Source organism: Microcebus murinus, chromosome X (genome assembly GCF_040939455.1).
Source record: "Microcebus murinus isolate Inina chromosome X, M.murinus_Inina_mat1.0, whole genome shotgun sequence".
Lineage (NCBI taxonomy): Eukaryota > Metazoa > Chordata > Mammalia > Primates > Cheirogaleidae > Microcebus > Microcebus murinus.
The window spans coordinates 35,476,299-35,494,817 of record NC_134136.1 but is presented as its reverse complement, the minus strand read 5'-3'; the positions used below and the strand labels follow the sequence as shown (position 1 = coordinate 35,494,817).

General features: G+C 35.8%; 1 protein-coding gene and 1 pseudogene across 2 annotated transcripts in view; one reads left to right on the top strand and one right to left on the bottom strand.

Moving 5' to 3' along the window:
• RBM41 (RNA binding motif protein 41) overlaps positions 1-18,519 on the top strand; it is a 57,726-nt gene that overhangs the window by 13,123 nt on the left and 26,084 nt on the right. The gene's annotated exons all lie outside the window — the stretch shown is intronic.
• LOC105863655 (large ribosomal subunit protein eL42-like) lies at positions 7,803-8,120 on the bottom strand (annotated as a pseudogene).

Below are 18,519 nucleotides of genomic sequence, written 5' to 3'. Positions count from 1 at the left end.
GGGAGAAAAGAGTGGAAGAATAGAGCAAGTTTAAACCCTACAAAACTCATTATTTTTACTGTGATTCAGCTGTTTTTTTCTTTGGTTAATTTCCAGAGTTTGGAAAAAGTTGATTCTGATAGTTTTTGTCAGTTTTCTCATTGCTGTTTTGGAGATTTTTACTCTACCATTTTCACTGACATCACCTATTTTAGTGGCATCTTTTTAAGCTCTAAAGGTTGTGATTTTGAAAAAGTCTAATTTATAATTTTTTTTTTATAATTTCTGCTTTTGGTCCTGTAACGAAGATTTATTTATAACCCAGGATCCCAAAGATTTTTTCATATGCATTCTAGAAGGTTTATAGTTTTAGCTCATACATTTAGGTCTGTGAACCATTTTGAATTAATTTTTGCATCTATATCCCAAGAATAGAAAAATAAGCGCCATCTGTACTCACCATCAAATTTGTTTTAACTGATAAACACCTAAGTGCACATACAGGAATAACATTTATCGGGTGTCGGGCAGATGGGAGGGGGGTCAGGGGATGGGTATATACATACATAATGAGTGTGATGTGCACTGTCTGAGGAATGGACACTCTTGAAGCGTGACTTGGGGAAGGGGTGGCAAGGGCAATATACATAACCTAAACATTTGTACCCCAATAATATGCTGAAATAAAAAATTTGCATATAGTGTAAAATTAGGGTTACATTCATCTCTTAGCATATGGATATCCAATTGTCCTGACACGTTTAGTTGAAAAGACTACCCTTTCCCATTGAATTGTCTTGATACCTTTGTGGAAAATCAGTTAATTATAAAGGTAAGGGTTTTAATTTTTTTTCTTTATTTTTAGCAATTTGATTATGCCATGTCTGGGCATGAGTTCTTTGTTATTTCAAATTCTGGGCTTCTTACTCGTTTTACTTGCTATCATTTACTTTTCACAGCCTTTAAATGTACCATAAATTCTCTCTGGGTTTTATAAGTTTATTCAGCAGGAGAGACAGGGCAAAGTGTGTACTTCATCTTACCCAGAAAGAGAAGTCCTAATAGCTAATAGTTTTTGAGGGCTTATTTGTGCAAGTCCTTGTGCTAAGTATTTTTACACATTAATGTATTTAAACCTTACAAAAGCCCTATGAGATAGTACAGTGATTATATCCATTTTACAGATAACGAAATTAAACTTCAGAGGGGATAAGTGACTTTCTCAAGATCACAGTTATTAAATGGCCATGCTAGGACTTAAATCCATGTCTGTTCTTACACAAAAGTCAGTGCTCTTGACTACAGCAGTTGTATATGTGATTTGAAAAGATGTATTGGTTTATTGAGTGTGATTTTACAATATCTTGAGACAAATGGTTTTTGGAGTTGTATATATCCCGTTTTCTAACCTGAAATCAGTGAGAAAACAACATATATTATCCCAAGAAATATACTTCCTTTCAAATCTTAAACTGCAGCATAATACCCTCTGACCAAAACCTTTACATTATCTTTCTGGTTCTCATAACTCTCTTACATCCATCATACCATCTCTTCAACCCTGTTGAAATTTCTAGTTCCTTGACCTTTTTATTTTCTCCCAATCTGTGAGCCCCTTCTCGTTTCTTCTTTTGAAATCTCACTTAGACTTCATCATCCATTATTTAACCACATTCTTGACAATGAATCATTCTCCTTACTTCCTTGTCTATGTGTCACACCCACCCAGCAAAAACCTCAACCTCAAATCAATGCAGCTAATTACCTTCTCTATTTCTGCATCATGGCTTCTGGGTAGAACTAGAGAAAAATCATATACCTTGGTTGATGAATGCCTGTACATGTTCCTCATCTCTGCAGCCTTAAGGCAACATGTGGCCTTCTAGGTCCTTAAGTGTTGCCTTTTGACTGAATCCAAATTTTATAGAATAAATTCTTTTATTAAAAAGGGTGCAGCAGAGAAAGATGAAGCTTTTCTTGCCTCTTTTGGTGCTTAAAAAAGAACAATCTTGAAATCAGAAGGCTATAGGTTCCGCACTCCTGGTCTAGAGTCTTTCCCTTGTTCAGCAATCTATCTCCTACTCCCTAGTCAGCTCTCTATTTTATTCCTTATAAATACTATTTTAGATCTTCATTACTCTTTCCTATCCTACTATTTCATCATTTTTAACAGATAGTCTAACATCATATTTCAAAAGAAACACTACCAACAGCAAGAACTTTCATCAACATCCTGCTTCACTCTCTGATGACTTCTGCACCCTAACTCTCATTTGCTTCCCTCTTGACTCAGTGCTAGGGAAGTCCTTCCTGCTTAAGGCTAATCTTTATACCTTTGTGCTACATCCCATCCCTCTTATCTTCCAAGGGACCTCAGTCAGTTACCCCTAGTATTTTTTTAAATTTAATTAATTAATTTTTTTCAGCACATTATGGGGGTACAAATGTTAAGGTTACATATATTGCCCTTGCCTCCCCTCTCCCCTCGAGTCAGAGCTTCAAGTGTGTCCATCCCTCAGTTGGTGCTCATCGCACTCATTATGTATGTATATACCCATCCCCTCCCCCCACCTGCCCGACACCCAATAAATGCTATTCCTATTTGTCCACTTAAGTGTTGATCAGTTAATACCAATTTGCTGGTGAGTACATGTGGTGCTTATTTTTCCATTCTTGGGGATACTTCACTTAATAGAATGGGTTCCAGCTCTATCCAGGAAAATACAAGATGTGCTATATCACCATTGTTTCTTATAGCTGAATAGTACTCCATGGTATACATATACCACATTTTATTAATCCACTCATGAATTGATGGACACTTGGGTTGTTTCCACAGCTTTGCAATTGTGAATTGTGCTGCTATAAACATTCAAGAGCAGGTGTCTTTTTTGTAGAGTGACTTTTGTTCTTTTGGGGAGATGCCCAGTAATGGGATTGCTGGATCAAATGGTAGATCTACTTGTATCGCTTTAAGGTATCTCCATATTGCTTTCCACAGAGGTTGAACTAGTTTGCAGTCCCACCAGCAACGTAGGAGTGTTCCTATCTCTCCATGTCCACGCCAACACTTATTGTTTTGGGACTTGTTAATAAAGGGCATTTGTGGTATTCTCATTGTGGTTTTGATTTGCATTTCCCTGATGGTTAGAGATGTTGAGCATCTTTTCATATGTTTGTTGGCCATTATTCTGTCTTCTTTTGGAAAGTTTCTGTTCATGTCCTTTGCCCACTTTTTGATAGGGTTGTTTGTTATTTCCTTACTGATTTTCCTGAGTTCTAAATAGATTCTAGTTATCAGCCCTTTATCGGATGTGTAGTTTGCGAAAATTTTCTCCCATTCTGTGGATTGTCTGTTTGCTCTCTTGACAGTTTCTTTGGCTGTGCAGACCCCTAGTATTAATTACCTCTTTCATTTCAGCATTGTAATGTGATTTGTATCATTTGCCAATTTCCATGGTGTACATATTTCTACCATGGGCTATCTAAAGCAAATGATAAAAATGAAAAATGCCCTTCAATTGTTTAGCTACTTGAGCAAACAATACATTTAGATCTCTTCTTTCACTATATACCATAAGAAGTAGCAGTTAATTTAAAAAATCAAATACAAGAATTTAAGTCCTAAATATGATAGTATTAAATACATGTTAATATTTTTGATATTCAAATTGGAAAATATTTTTCATTCTTTTTTTTCAATGAAAATTTTCAAACATGGAGAAAAGTTGAAAGAATTTTATCACAAACAACTATTATATTACCATCTAGAGTCTACCATTAATATTTTATCATATATCTACCTATTCCTCTATCCATCAATCCATCTTACTTTATTAATGTATTTTAGAAAATTAGTGATGTTCATGCATGTCCCCCAGATACTTCAGCATGCATATTGTTAGCTAGAGTTAAATATTTATTTACATCTTTTCTTTTTTTTTTTTTTGAGACAGAGTCTCGCTTTGTTGTCCAGGCTAGAGTGAGTGCCATGGCGTCAGCCTAGCTCACAGCAACCTCAAACTCCTGGGCTCGAGCGATCCTTCTGCCTCAGCCTCCCGAGTAGCTGGGACTACAGGCATGTGCCACCATGCCCGGCTAATTTTTTATATATATATATATATCAGTTGGCCAATTAATTTCTTTCTATTTATAGTAGAGACGGGGTCTCACTCTTGCTCAGGCTGGTTTTGAACTCCTGACCTTGAGCAATCCGCCCGCCTCGGCCTCTCAGAGAGCTAGGATTACAGGTGTGAGCCACCGCGCCCGGCCTATTTACATCTTTTCTTTGTCTGTAAACTTTGCATGCAATTAAATGCACAAATCTTAAGTGTTCATTTGCTGACTTTTGACCAATATATAAATCTGTGTAGTCATGTACTGATAAATGTTTAACAGCCACCTCCCCAGAAAAAAAGGCCCTGAGTTGTATTGTTTGCCAGTTTCCATAATGTACATATTCCCATTGTGTCAAATTTTTTTTTTAATTATTTTTTTTATTTTGGTATATTATGGGGGTACAGATTTTAAGGTTTCAATAAATGCCCATTTCCCCCCCCATGTGTCAAATTTTAAGCTGCCAGTGTGCCATCACAGAACGTGGAGTTGGGAATAGATGCACACAATCATTGGAGCATGTCCAGTACACACTGCATCTGTGCAACCTAACCCCTATCAACACAGAAGATTACCATCATCCCAGAAAGTTCCATCAAACTTGCTTCCAGTAATTTCCATCCCAACCTCTCAGAGGCAACTAGTGTTTTGATTGTTTTTCCACCATAGATTAGTTTTGCCTGTTCTAGAATATAACTGGAACCATACAGTGTATATTCTTTGTTTATATGTTTCTTTAGTTCAACATAATGTTTTTGAGATTCATTCATATTGTCACGGGTATCAATAGTTCGACCTTTCTATAACAAATTACTACAAATCTGGTGGCTTAGAATAATAGAAATTTATCCTTTTCCATAGTTCTGGAGGCCAGAAGTCTAAAATCAAGGTGTCATCAGGGCCCTGGTCTCCCTGCACTCTCTAGGAGAGAATCCTTCCTTGCCTGCTCTAGCCTCTGGTAGTTGCTAGCAATCCTTGGTGTTTCTTGGCTTGTAGATGCATCATTCCGATCGCTGCCTCTGTTATTACATGCTAATTTCCCTGTGTGTCTGTATCTGTCTTCACATGGCCTTCTTATAAGGATTCCAGTCATTGGATTTAGGGCCCGATTAGTGTGCACTAATCGAGTATTACCCTACCTTAATTCAACTACATCTGCAAAGACCCTATCTCGAAATAAGTTCACAATCTGTGCTCTAGATGAACATGAATTTTGGAGGTACACCATTCAACCCAGTATAGTTCGTCCTCTGGCCTCCAAAAATTCACATCTGTCCACATGCATCACAGTATCCTCAAAAGCCTTAACTCATTCCAGCATCAAGTATAAGTCCCAAATTTCATCTAAAAGTTCTAAGTCTTATTATCTAAATCTAAATCAGGTATGGGTGAGGTTCTGGATATGGTCCAACCCCGGGGCAAAATTCCTCTCCATCCAGAGACCTGTGAAACTAGAAAACAAGTTATCTGCTTCTAATATACAATGGTGAGATAGGCATAGGATAGATATTCTAATTCTGAAAGGGCAAAAAGGAAGAAATAAAGGGGTTACTGGTCTAAAGTAAGTTTGTAGCCCAGCAGCATAAATTCCATTGGTTTTAAAGGCCTGAAAGCTCAATGCTCTGTCCTCTGGGCCTACCTCTCAGCCCACTAGGGCAGCTGCAGTCCCATCCTTTCTGGCCACTCCATCTGTGTGGCTTTGCTTTTGCAGTCTTCCTTCCTTCATTTTGTCCTTTCTCTATCTCTTTCCCAACAGGCTGGCACTGTGTCTGCTGGTGTAAAATTCTCAAAAACCTTGTCAGTCTCATATATGTCAAGAAATCCACACCATTAGACATGAGGGTTCTCTACAGAGTCTTCCTAGATAACCCCATCTGCTGAGATGGTTGATTAGATCCATCAGTCACATACCTAATCTTGTTGGTTTGTCCAGCCACACCTTTGGCCCTGTTTCCAGAGTATGCTATCTGGATAAGCTGAGAATTTTCCCAATCAGTAAGTGCTGTTTCCTTTTTTCGTAACAGTTCCTTCCTCAATTTACCTCTTGCCCCTCTCACTTTATTATAAGCATCAAAGAGAAACCAGCCTGCATCTTCCACACTTTGCTTCAAAATCTCAGCTAAATAGCCAAGTTTATCACTTTTAAGGACTTTTTACCCAACAGCAGAATTCAATTTAGCACCAAGTTTCTGCCACTTTATAACAAAGATTACCTTTCCTCCAGTGTCCAGTAATATGTTCTTCATTTCCTTCTATGGCCTCACCAAAAGCACCCTTAACATTCACATCTCTAGCAACATTTTGTTCACGGTGTATGTGTGTGTGTGTGTGTGTGTGTGTGTGTGTGTGTGTGTGTGTGTGTGTGACAGAAGCTTTCTCTATTGTTCTCTAAGATGACAGAAGCTTTCTCTATTGTTCTCTTTACTTCCTTCTAAGCCCTCACAAGAATCGTCTTTAACATCCATATTTCTGCCAACAGTCTCCTCAAGCAATGTAGGGTTTTACTATTCTTCCAGCCTCTACTCATTACCCAATTCCAAAGCCAATTCCACATTTTTAGATATTTGTTGCAGCAGCATCCTACTTTACGATACCAAAATCTGTATTAGTTTCCTAGGGCTGCCATAACAAAGTACCACAAAGCGAGTGGATTAAACAACGGAGATTTATTCTGTCTCAGTTATGGATGCTAGAAGTAGAAAATCAAGGTGTTGGCAAGGTTGGTTCCTTCTGGAAGCTCTGAAGGAAAATCTGTTCTATGCCTTTCTTCTAGCTTCTGATGTTTACCAGCAGTCTTTGGCTTGCAGATGCATCACTCCAGTGTCCACCTCCACCATCACATGGCATTCTCCCTGTGTGACTGTTTCTCTGTATCGTCACATGACCTCTAACAAGGATACGAATCATTGGACTTAGAGCCCACCCTAATCTATGACCTCATCTTCACTAATTATATTTGCAAAGACCCTATTTCCAAATAAGGTCATATTTTGAAGCTCTGGGTAGGCATGAATCTTGTGGAGTATACTATTCAGCCCAGTACTTTTACTTATTGCCTCTTTCTTTTCTTTTCTCTTTTCTTTTCTTTTCTTTTCTTTTCTTTTCTTTTCTTTTCTTTTCTTTTCTTTTCTTTTCTTTTCTTTTCTTTTCTTTCTTTTCTTTTCTTTCTTTTCTTTTCTTTCTTCTCCACACTGGGTATTGTCAAACTCCAAATTAATGAATATTTACTCATATTTTATTGTATTCTTTTTTTCCTTTTATTAATGGTTAACATTTATTTATGTTACTCTTTATTTTTTAGTCTAGTCAAGTGTTATTTTCTTCAACCTTTTTTTTGAAAAATTTCAAATGTGGAAAAAAGTTAAAAAAAATACATCCACACCCTTCATCTACATTCACCAGTTGTTGACAACTTGCCACATTTGCTTTACCTCTCTCTTTACCTCTCAAATAGTTTATTGCTAAACTATTTGAAATAAGTTTCAGGCATAACAAGGTTTTACTCCTAAGTACTTCGTTATGTGTCTCCTGAGAACAAGGACATTCTCCTATATAATCATAGTATTATGATCACTCTTAAGAAATGTAACATTGTTGCTCTAATATTATCTAATGCACAGTTTATTATCAGATTTCTCAATTTTATTTTTTTATTCTTTTTAATTAACATAACCTCAAGATTTTATTGTCTTCATAATAAAAGACACTTAGAACTGGATCACTTGGCCCTTTCTCTTCTTATCTCCACCCAGTTCAAAATACTTGCATTTCTTAATAGCCAGCATTCTCTTAGATCTGCAATTGGGCTCCACACACTCAAGCCTCAGCACAATCTTCTTTGTAGTTTTAGCCTTTTTGCGGAAAATCGGCTTAGTCTGCCCACTGTAGCCACTGTTTCCTATCATCACACTGCTTTTCTGAGCATACAGAGAATCCTTGCCCTTCTTGTACTATGTCACTTTGTGGGGTTGGTGCTTGCCACATTTCTTACAGAAACTCTGGCAGGTTTTAGGAACGTTCATCATGTTTACATGTATGCTATCGACAATGAAAGAAAGATCAGATTTCTCCGTTTTAAATCCAAGATACAATCAGGGAGCACGCATTGCATTTAGTTTGCTTTAGAACAATTCCCCTGCCTTCAGTTCTCCTGCCTTCATGTGTGTGTGTGTGTACACGTGCATGTGTGTGTGTGTCTGTCTTTCTTTTAGGATGTGGATGGATATTTTTTCAGTAGTCCAAACTTGTTTGTTTTGTTGTGGTTTTAATTTCATTTTCTTGATAACTAATGATGTTGGGTACCTTCTCACACATCTACACATTTATTGACCATTTGGACAGCCTCCTTTGTGAAATGGCTATTCAAATATTTTGCCCATTTAGTAAATGTGAAAATATCTATTGACTGCCGGATGTCTTTCCATCTGTTGTATCTTTGCCCAGATGTAGTCTTGGTTCAGAGGTCACTTAAGGTATGTATCAAATAATAGCTCAACCCAAAAGCCAAAAGGTATAGCAGATCTCAGTGATTACTGTTATACCTTCCTACAGGGAGGAGGGAACCAGGAAACTGTTGGGGTTATACATTCTGAATATTCTATCTCCAATTTTCTTATCTAATTTTAGGTGCATTTTCTTATAAATTTGTAAAAGTGTTTTTATTATTGCAGATAATTGTTCTTTGTTGGTTATATATGTTGAAAATGTCTTGTCCTATTCTGTAGTTTATCATTTCACAACCTTTATGGCCTCTTTTGGTGAACAGAAGTTATTCATTTTTTATGTAATAAAATGTACTAATTTTTCCTTCATACTTAGTGCTTTTTGTGCTTTGGTTAATAAGTCCTTCCCTACTGTGAGTACAGGAATATATTGCTCTTTATTACAAAAGCTTTATGTTTTTGTCTTTCATGTTTAAGTCTTGAATCCACCTGGAATTGATTTATGTATATGGTGTAAATAAGGGGTTTCAGTTTCTTTTTCTCCTCATATAGATAGCCCTTTATTATAACACCAAATATTGAAAATGTCCCTGTGGTGTTACTGTATTGCTACCTCTGTCATATATATCAGGTGTTCGTATATGGATTGGTGCTCTTCTGGATTTTCTCTTTTGTTCCTTTGGTGTTTTTAGGTATTCTAGAATCAATATCATATAGTCTAGTTTTCTAATGTTTTGATATCTGGTACAGCAGAATAATTTCTTCCACCTTGTTTTTCAAAAGTGTTTCAACTACTTTTAATACTTTGTCTTTCCATGTAAATTTTAGAATCAGTTTTTCAAATTACACCTGTACACAAACCTTTATATGATTTTGATTGAGATTCCATTTAGTGTTTAAATCAATTGAGGTGAATTGACCTATTTATAATGTGAGTCTTCAAATCTTCAAATGTGAACATGCTATCTTTCCATTAATTTAATTATTCTTTAATGTCTTTCAGTATATTTTCTGTTTTCTATTTCTTCTCACATTTTGTGAGACTGAATAATTTATTTTTAAACATTTTTATTGAGATATATAATTTACATATGATAAAATGCACCTATTGTAAGTGTTCAATTCAGTGATTCTTAGTTCGTTTTTAGAATTGTACAATGGAATCCACAATCCAATTTTAGTACATTTCCATCACCTGGCAAAATTCCCTTGTGCCTACTTTAATTATATGATTCCCACATATATCCCAAGCCTGTATAAATTTGTCTTTTCCAGTTATTTCATATAAATGGACTCTTATAATATGTGGTCTTTTGAATCCGGCTTCTTTCAAGTAGCATAACGTTTTTGAGATTCATCCATGTTGTAGCAAGTCTGTAGCAATCTGTTCCTTTTTATTGCTAGTTTTCTATTTTATAGACATACCACATTTTTTAATTTCTTCACCACTTTATGACATTTAGGTTCTTTCTACTTTTTGGCTGTTACGAATAATGTTGCTTTGAACATCTCAAGTTTTTGTGTGGACATGTTTCCATTTCTCTTGGATGAGTAGAATTTCTGGGTCATGTGGTAATACTACATATAACCATTTGATGAACTGCCTAACTGTTTTCTAATGTGGTTGTACCATTTTATTTGTTATTACCTGTCTTTTTATTACAGCCATAATTAGTGTGTGTACTGATACCTCATTGTGGTTTTAATTTGAATTTCTGTAATAATAAATGATCTTGAATAACTTTTCATGTACTTATTAGCTATTTATATGTCTTCCTTGGTGAAATGTCTGTTCAAGCCTATTGTCCATTTATTTAATTGGGTTGTTTTCTTAGTATTGAGTGGTAAGAGTTCTTTGTGTATTCTGAATACAAGTCTTCTATAAGGTATATGATTTGCAAATGTTTTCTTTTAGTCTGTAGTTTGTCTTTTTGTTTTCTTAATGGTGTCTCTTGTGGCATTAAAGTTTTTAATTTTAACGAAGTTCAATTTATCAATTTACTATTTTATGACGTGCTTTTGGTATCACACCGTCAGAAAGATATTCTCCTATTTTTTCTTCTAGAATATTTATAGTCTTTGCTTTTACATTTAGATCTAGTAGGCATTTGAGTTAATTTTTATGTGTGAGGTAAAGGGTGCAAGTTCATATTTTTGTATGTGCATATCCAGTTGTCCAAGCACTATGTGTTATAAGGGTTATCATGTTCCCCATTGTCTTGGAACCTTTGTGGAAAAATCAATTGACCATAAATGTAAGGATTTATTTCTGGACATTCAACTTGGTTCCATTGATCTATATGCCTATCCTTATGCTCTAAATCTCTTTATTGTACCTTTGTATTAATTGTAAGTTTCGAAATTGGGTAGTGTAATTCCTCCATCTTTATTTCTCTTTTTTAAAATCAGTTTTTCTATTCTGGGTCCTTTGTATTCCATGTAAATTTTAGCAGGAGCTTGTCAATTTTTCTACCAAAAAAAAAAGCCTACTGGAATTTAGTTGAATCTGTAATTCCATTTGGGAAAAATTGAATCTTAATAATGAATCTTTTAATCCATGAACATGAAATCTCTCTTCCTTTATTTAGATCTTCTACAATTTATTTCAACATTGTTCTGTAGTTTTTAGTTATAGTTCTTTTATTAAATTTAATCCTGTGTTGCTTTTATTGAATTTTTTCTAAGCATTTTATTGATTTTGATGCTCTTGCAAATATAATTGTTTTCATATTTTATTTTGTGATTGTTATATGCAAACCGATAGGAATATAGTTGATTTTTGTATATTGATTTTATATCGTGTGACTAAACTCTTTTATTAGTTCTAATAGTTTTATTATGGATACCTTAGAATTTTCTATAAAAACAATCATGTTTCACCAGGCGCGGTGGCTCACACCTCTAATCCTAGCACTCTGGGAGGGCGAGGCAGGTAGATCGCTCAAAGTCAGAAGTTCGAAACCAGCCTGAGCAGGAGCAAGACCCTGTCTCTAATATAAATAGAAAGAAATTAATTGGCCAACTAATATATATAGAAAAAATTAGCCGGGCATGGTGGTGCACACCTGTAGTCCCAGCCACTCAGGAGGCTGAGGCAAGAGGATTGCTTGAGCCCAGCAATTTGAGGTTGCTGTGAGCTAGGCTGACGCCAGGGCACTCACTCTAGCCTGGGCGACAAAGCAAGACTCTGTCTCAAAAAAAAAAAACAAAAAACAAAAACAAGTTTCCTGTGAATAATACAGTTTTACTTCTTCCTTTCCCATTTGGATGCCTTTTTTTTTTTTTTTTTTGCCTCCTTGTACTGTGTAGAACCTTGAGTACAGTGTTGAATGGAGATGATGAAAGCTAACATACTTGCCTTGTTCCCATTCTTAAGGGGAAAGCATTCAATTTTTAACTGTTAAGTAGGATCTTAGCTTTAGATTTTCTGTGCATGCTCTTTGGCAGTATATTACTTTCCTATGGGTGCTATAACTAATTACCATAAAGTTCATGTTTTAAAGCAATGTAAATTTCTTCTCTAATAGTTCTAGAGGTCAGAAGTCCTAAAATCAAGATGTTGACAGGGCTGCACTCCTCCTAGAGTCTCTGGGTGAGCCTTGTTCAGCTTCTAGAGGCTACCTGCATTCCTTGGCTCGTAGCCCCTTCTTCACATTACTCCAACTTCTACATTTGTCATCAAATCTCCTATCTCTAACCTTAATGCTTCCTTCTTATAAGGACTCTTGTGATTATATTGGCTCTACTGCATAATCCAGGATAATCTCCCTATCTTAAAATCCTTAACTACATCTGCAGATTCCCTTTTCCTACATAACCTACCATTTTCACAGATTCCATGGATTAGGATGTAGACATCTTTGGAGGGGGGCATTATTCAGCCTACCACAGGGAGATTGAAGATATTCCCTTCTATTGCTAGTTAATTGAGGTTTTTTATTATTAATATTATGAAAGGGTCTTGTATTTTGTTTAACATTTTTTCTGTATTTACTGTGGTGATCATGTAGTTTAAAGTTTAATCAATTAATATGGTGTATTGTATTAATTGATTTTTAGATGTTACACTAATCTTTCATTAGTGGAATAAGTCCCACTTATAAGTATATAATCATTTTTGTATGTTGCTGGATTAGGCTTCCTAATATTTTATTAAGGGTTTTTGCATTTATGTTCATGAAGGATATTGGTCTATAGTTTTCTTGTGATATCTTTGTTTAGCCTTGGTATCAGTGTAATACTGACATCATAGAATGAATTGGAAAGTATTCCCTCGTCATCTATTTTCTGAAAGTGTGTAAGACTGGCATTATTATTTCTTTAAGTGTTTGATAAAATTCATCAATCAAGCCATCTGGACCTGGGTTTTTCTTTGTGGGTAGTTTTTTGATTACTAATTCAACCTCTTTACTTGTTTTTTTTTTTTTCCTTGTTATAGGTTTATTCAGCTGTTCTCTTTCTTGAGTCTGCTTTGGTAATTTGTAGCTTTCTATGAATTCGTCCATTCAAATAAATTTTCTAATTTGTTGGCCTAAAGTTAGTCTTAAAATTCCTGCATAATTGTTTTTCACTTCTGTAGGATCAGTACTGATGTTTCTTCTTTAATTCTTGATTTTAGTCATTTTTGTCTTCTCTGTTATTTTCTTGGTCATTCTAGCTAAGGGTTTTTCATTTGATTAAACTTTTCAAAGAACCAGCTTTTGGTTTCATTGATTTTCTCTATTTTTCTGTTTTCTTTTTTTTTTATTTCAGCATATTATGAGGGTACAAATTTTAAGGTTTCAAATAATGCCCTTGCCCTCCCCCCCCCACAAGTCTGAGCTTCAAGTGTGACCATCCCCCGACAGTACACATCTCACTCATTATGTATGTATATACCCGCCCCCTTCGTCCCCCCTCCCACCTGCCCAATACCCAATTAATGTAATTCCTATGTGTCCACTTAGGTGCTCATCAGTTAATACCAATTTGCTCGTGAGTATATGTGGTGCTTGTTTTTCTATTCTTGGGATACTACACTTAGTAGTATGGGTTCCAGCTCTATCCAGGAAAATACAAGATGTGCTATATCACCATTGTTTCTTATAGCTGAATAGTACTCCATGGTATACATATACCACATTTTATTAATCCACTCATGAATTGATGGACACTTGGGTTGTTTCCACAGCTTTGCAATTGTGAATTGTGCTGCTATAAACATTCGAGTGCAGGTGTCTTTTTTGTAGAGTGTCATTTGATCTTTTGGGTAGATGCCCAGTAATGGGATTGCTGGATCAAATCTACTTGTATTGCTTTAAGGTATCTCCATATTGCTTTCCATAGAGGTTGAACTAGTTTGCAGTCCCACCAGCAGTGTAGGATTGTTCCTATCTCTCCGCATCCACGCCAGCATCTATTGTTTTGGGACTTTTTGATAAAGGCCATTCTTACTGGAAATAAGTGATATCTCATTGTGGTTTTGATTTGCATTTCCCTGATGATTAGAGATGTTGAACATTTTTTCATATGTTTGTTAGCCACAATTCTGTCTTCTTTTGGAAAGTTTCTGTTCATGTCCTTTGCCTACTTTTTGATAGGGTTGTTTGATTTTTTTCTTGCTGATTTTCGTGAGTTCTAAGTAGATTCTAGTTATCAGCCCCTTATCAGATGTGTAGGATGCAAAAATATTCTCTTATTCTGTAGGTTGTCTGTTTGCATTCATGATTATTTCTTTGGCTGTGCAGAAGCTTTTTAGTTTGATCAGGTCCCATTTATTTATTTTTGTTGCTGCTGAGATTGCCTTTGGGGTCTTCTTCATAAATTCTTTGCCTAGGCCAATGTCTAGGAGAGTGTTTCCCACATTTTCCTCTAGAATTCTAATAGTTTCATACCTTAGGTTTAAGTCTGTTATCCAGCATGAGTTGATTTTTGTGAGAGGTGAAAGGTGTAGATCCTGCTTCAGCCTTCTATAAGAGGCTATGCAGTTTTCCCAGCACCATTTATTGAATAGGGATTCTTTTCCCTAGTGTATGTTTTTGGCTGCTTTGTCAAAGATTAGATGGCTATATGAGGATGGTTTTATATCAGAGTTCTCAGTTCTGTTCCACTGCTCAATTTTCCTATTTTTGTGCGAATACCAAATATATTTAATTACTACAGCTTTGTAGTATAGTTTGATATCTGGCATATTAATACCTCCCATTTTGTTTTTATTGCCTAGAATTGCTTTTGATATGCGGGGTCTTCTCTGGTTCCAAACAAAGCGTAAAAAAATTATTTTTTCTATATCTTTGAAGAATGATGTTGGGATTTTAATAGACATTGCATTGAATCTATAGATCAGTTTGGGTAGTATAGACATTTTAACAGTGTTGAGTCTGCCAACCCACAAGCATGGTATGGATTTCCATCTGTTTACATCCCCTGCTATTTCCTTCCTCAGTGTTTCATAGTTCTTTTACCTCCTTGGTTAAGTATATTCCTAGGTACTTTATTTTCTTTGTTGCTATTGTGAAGGGTATTGAGTCTTTGATTTGGTTCTCAATTTGATTGTTATTGGCATATACGAATGCCTCTGATTTCTGTGTATTGATTTTGTATCCTGAGACTTTACTAAATTCATTGATCAGTTCCAGGAGTCTCTTGGTTGAATCCTTGGGATTTTCTAAATATAATATCATATCATCAGCAAACAGTGAAAGTTTGAGCTCTTCTGCCCCCATTTGGATACCTTTAATTCCACTTTCATGTCTGATTGCTATAGCCAGGACTTCCAGTACTGTGTTGAATAGAAGTGGAGATAGTGGGCAGCCTTGTCTGGTTCCAGTTATAAGTGGGAATGCTTTCAATTTTTCCCCATTCTGTATGATGTTGACTATGAGTCTGTCATGTATGGCTTGTATTATTTTTAGGTATATCCCTTCTTTGCCTATTTTATTAAGTGTTCTTATCATGAAAGAGTGTTGAATTTTGTCAAAAGCTTTTTCTGCATCTATTGAAAGAATCTTATGGTATTTCTTTTGCTTCTGTTTATGTGGTGAATTACATTTATAGATTTACCTATGTTGAACCATCCCTGCATCCCTTGGATGAAGCCTACTTGGTTGTGATGGATTATTTTCTTGATAACCATCTGGATTCAGTTAGCTAGGATTTTGTTGAAAATTTTTGGATCTATATTCATAAGGGATTTTGGTCTGTAGTTTTCCTCTTTTGTTGCATCCTTTCCTGGTTTGGGTATCAGGGTTATGTTTGCTCCATAAAAGGTTTTGGGGAGGATTCCATTCTTCTTGATGTTGTGGAATAATTTCTGCAAGATAGGCACCAGTTCTTCTTTGTAAGTGTGGTAAAATTCCAGTGTGAAACCATCTGGGCTGGGACTTTTCTTTTTCGGAAGATTTTTAATTGCTGTTTCTATTTCAGCTCTTGATATTGGTCTGTTCAGGAATTCTATTTCTTCCTGGTTGAGCCTAAGGAAGCTGTGTATTTCTAGAAATTTGTCCATTTCCTCCACATTTTCCAGTTTGTGTGCATAAAGATTTTTGTAGTATTCATAAATTGTATCTTGTATCTCTTTGGGATCGGTTGTGATATCTCCTTTTTTGTTCCTGATGGAGCTTTTTAGAGATTTCTCTTTTCTGCTTTTCGTTAGTCTAGCCAAAGGCTTGTCGATTTTGTTTATTTTTTTCGAAGAACCAACTTTTGTTTTATTAATCTTCTGTATAGCTTCCCTGTTTTCAATTTCGTTTAGTTCTGATTTGATCTTGTTAATTTCGTTTCTTCTACTGGGTTTGGGGTTGGTCTGTTCTTCTTTTTCCAGCTCTTTGAGTCAATTCATTAGATTGTCTATTTGTGATCTCTTTGACTTTTGGTTATAGGCATTTATGGAAATAAACTTTCCTCTCAGTACTGCTTTACCTGTGTCCCAGAGGATTTGAAAGCTTGTCTCTCCATTGTCATTAAGTTCAAAGAACTTTTTTTTATTTCCATCTTGATTTCTTCATTTATGAAGTAATCATTTAGTAGAAGGTTGTTTAATTTCCACATTTTTGTGTAGAAATGTGAGCTTATTTAGGGTTGATTTCTGCTTTTATTCCAGTGTGATCTGAGAAGATACATGGTATGATTTGTATTTTTTAAAATTTTTTGAGACTTGCTTTGTGTCCTAGGATATGGTCTATCTTAGAGAATGTCCCATGAGCTGATGAGAAGAACATATATTCAGTAGATTTGGGGTAGAATGTTCTGTAAATGTCAGTCATACCCAATTTTTGTAGACTTTTGTTTAAGTCCATTATTTCTTTATTAATTTTCTGTTTGGAGGATCTGTCCTGTGCAGTCAGTGAGGTGTTGAAATCTCCAGTTATTATAGGGTTACTGTTAATCAATTTGCTTAGATCCAGTAAGGTTTGCTTTATGAATCTGGGTGTACCTAAGTTGGGTGCATATATATTTAAAATTGTTATATCTTCTTGTTGAACTTTACCCTTCACTATTATATAATGACCATCTTTGTCTTTCACTACTTTAGTTGGTTTAAAAACTAAGTTATCCGAGATCAGAACTGCCATGCCAGCCTTCTTTTGGCTTCCACTTGCTTGAAATACTGATCTCCACCCCTTAACTTTTAGTCTATATGCATCCTTTCAGGTTAGGTGTGTTTCCTGAAGACAGCAGATACTTGGCTTGTTTTTTTGTTTGTTTTTTTTTTAATCCATTCAGCCAGCTTATGTCTCTTGAGTGGGGAGTTTAAGCTGTTCACATTTATTGAGAGAACTGATAGGTGATGCAGATTACTGTTCATTCTTTTGGGTTGGAGATTGTTGCTTTGTTTTCTCTCTTGAGCCATTGTGATATCTGGCCTTTAATCTTTAGGTTTTGGGTGTTTTTACGTTCATGAGTATTATGCTGTTCTGTGTGTAACACTGTTTTGAGTACTTCTTGTAGAGCTGGTCTTGTCTTGATGAATTCCCTCAGTCTTTGCTTTTCTGAGAATGTCTTAATTTCTCCTTCATATATGAGGCTTAGTTTTGCAGGGTACAAGATTCTAGGCTGGGCATTATTTTGTTTCAAAAGAGTGAGAATGGGGCCCCAGTTTCTCCTTGCTTGTAATGTTCCAGTTGAGAAGTCTTGCGTTATTCGGATGGGTTTTTTCCTTTGTATGTAACTTTCTTATTTCGCCTTACAGCTTGTAGAAGGGTCTCTTTTGTTGATAATTTGGCCAGTTTGATAACTACGTGTCATGGTGTTTTCCTGTTTGCATGGTATCTCCCAGGGGTCCTTTGTGCCTCTTGGATTTGAAGGTTTAAGTTATTGACCAGACCTGGGAAATTTTCCTCAATTATATCTTCAAATAGCTTATCCAACCTTTGTGTTTTTTCTTCCTCCTTCTCTAGAATCCAGAGGAGCTGCAGGTTATATTTCTTCGCATGATCCTATGATTCTTGTAATCTTTGCTCATGTGTCTTATTTTTCTGTTCTATCTCTGTGATTAACTTATTTGATTTGAAGGTGTTATCTTCAGTGTGTGAGATTCTTTCTTCTGTTTGGTCCACCCTATTTTTGAGGCTTTCCACTGTGTTTTATATTTCCCTGAATAAATTCCTCATTTCCAGGAGATCGGATTGATTTTTCTTTAAGATCTCGATTTCCTTAGTGAATTTTTATTCTAAGTCTTGAATTTTCTTTGTGGTTTCTTTGTGTTGGTTATCCATTTTTTCTTGCATATCGTTGAGCTTTCTTAAAATCCAATTTTGGAATTCTTCTGTCATTTTAGTGTTTTGGGTTTGGTTAGTATGCATTTCTTGAGAGATGGTGTATCTCTTTGGGGGAGTGTTTTCAGTTTGATTCTTCATAGTTACAGAATTCTTTCACTGAGTCCTCCCCATCTGGATCAGCTGATTTTTTTTGGATGGTACACATGGGTCCTCTCTTCTATGGTTTCTTGATCTGCCACTGGGGGGAGCTCTTCCACCACACTTGGGAGGCTACCCCTGATGTG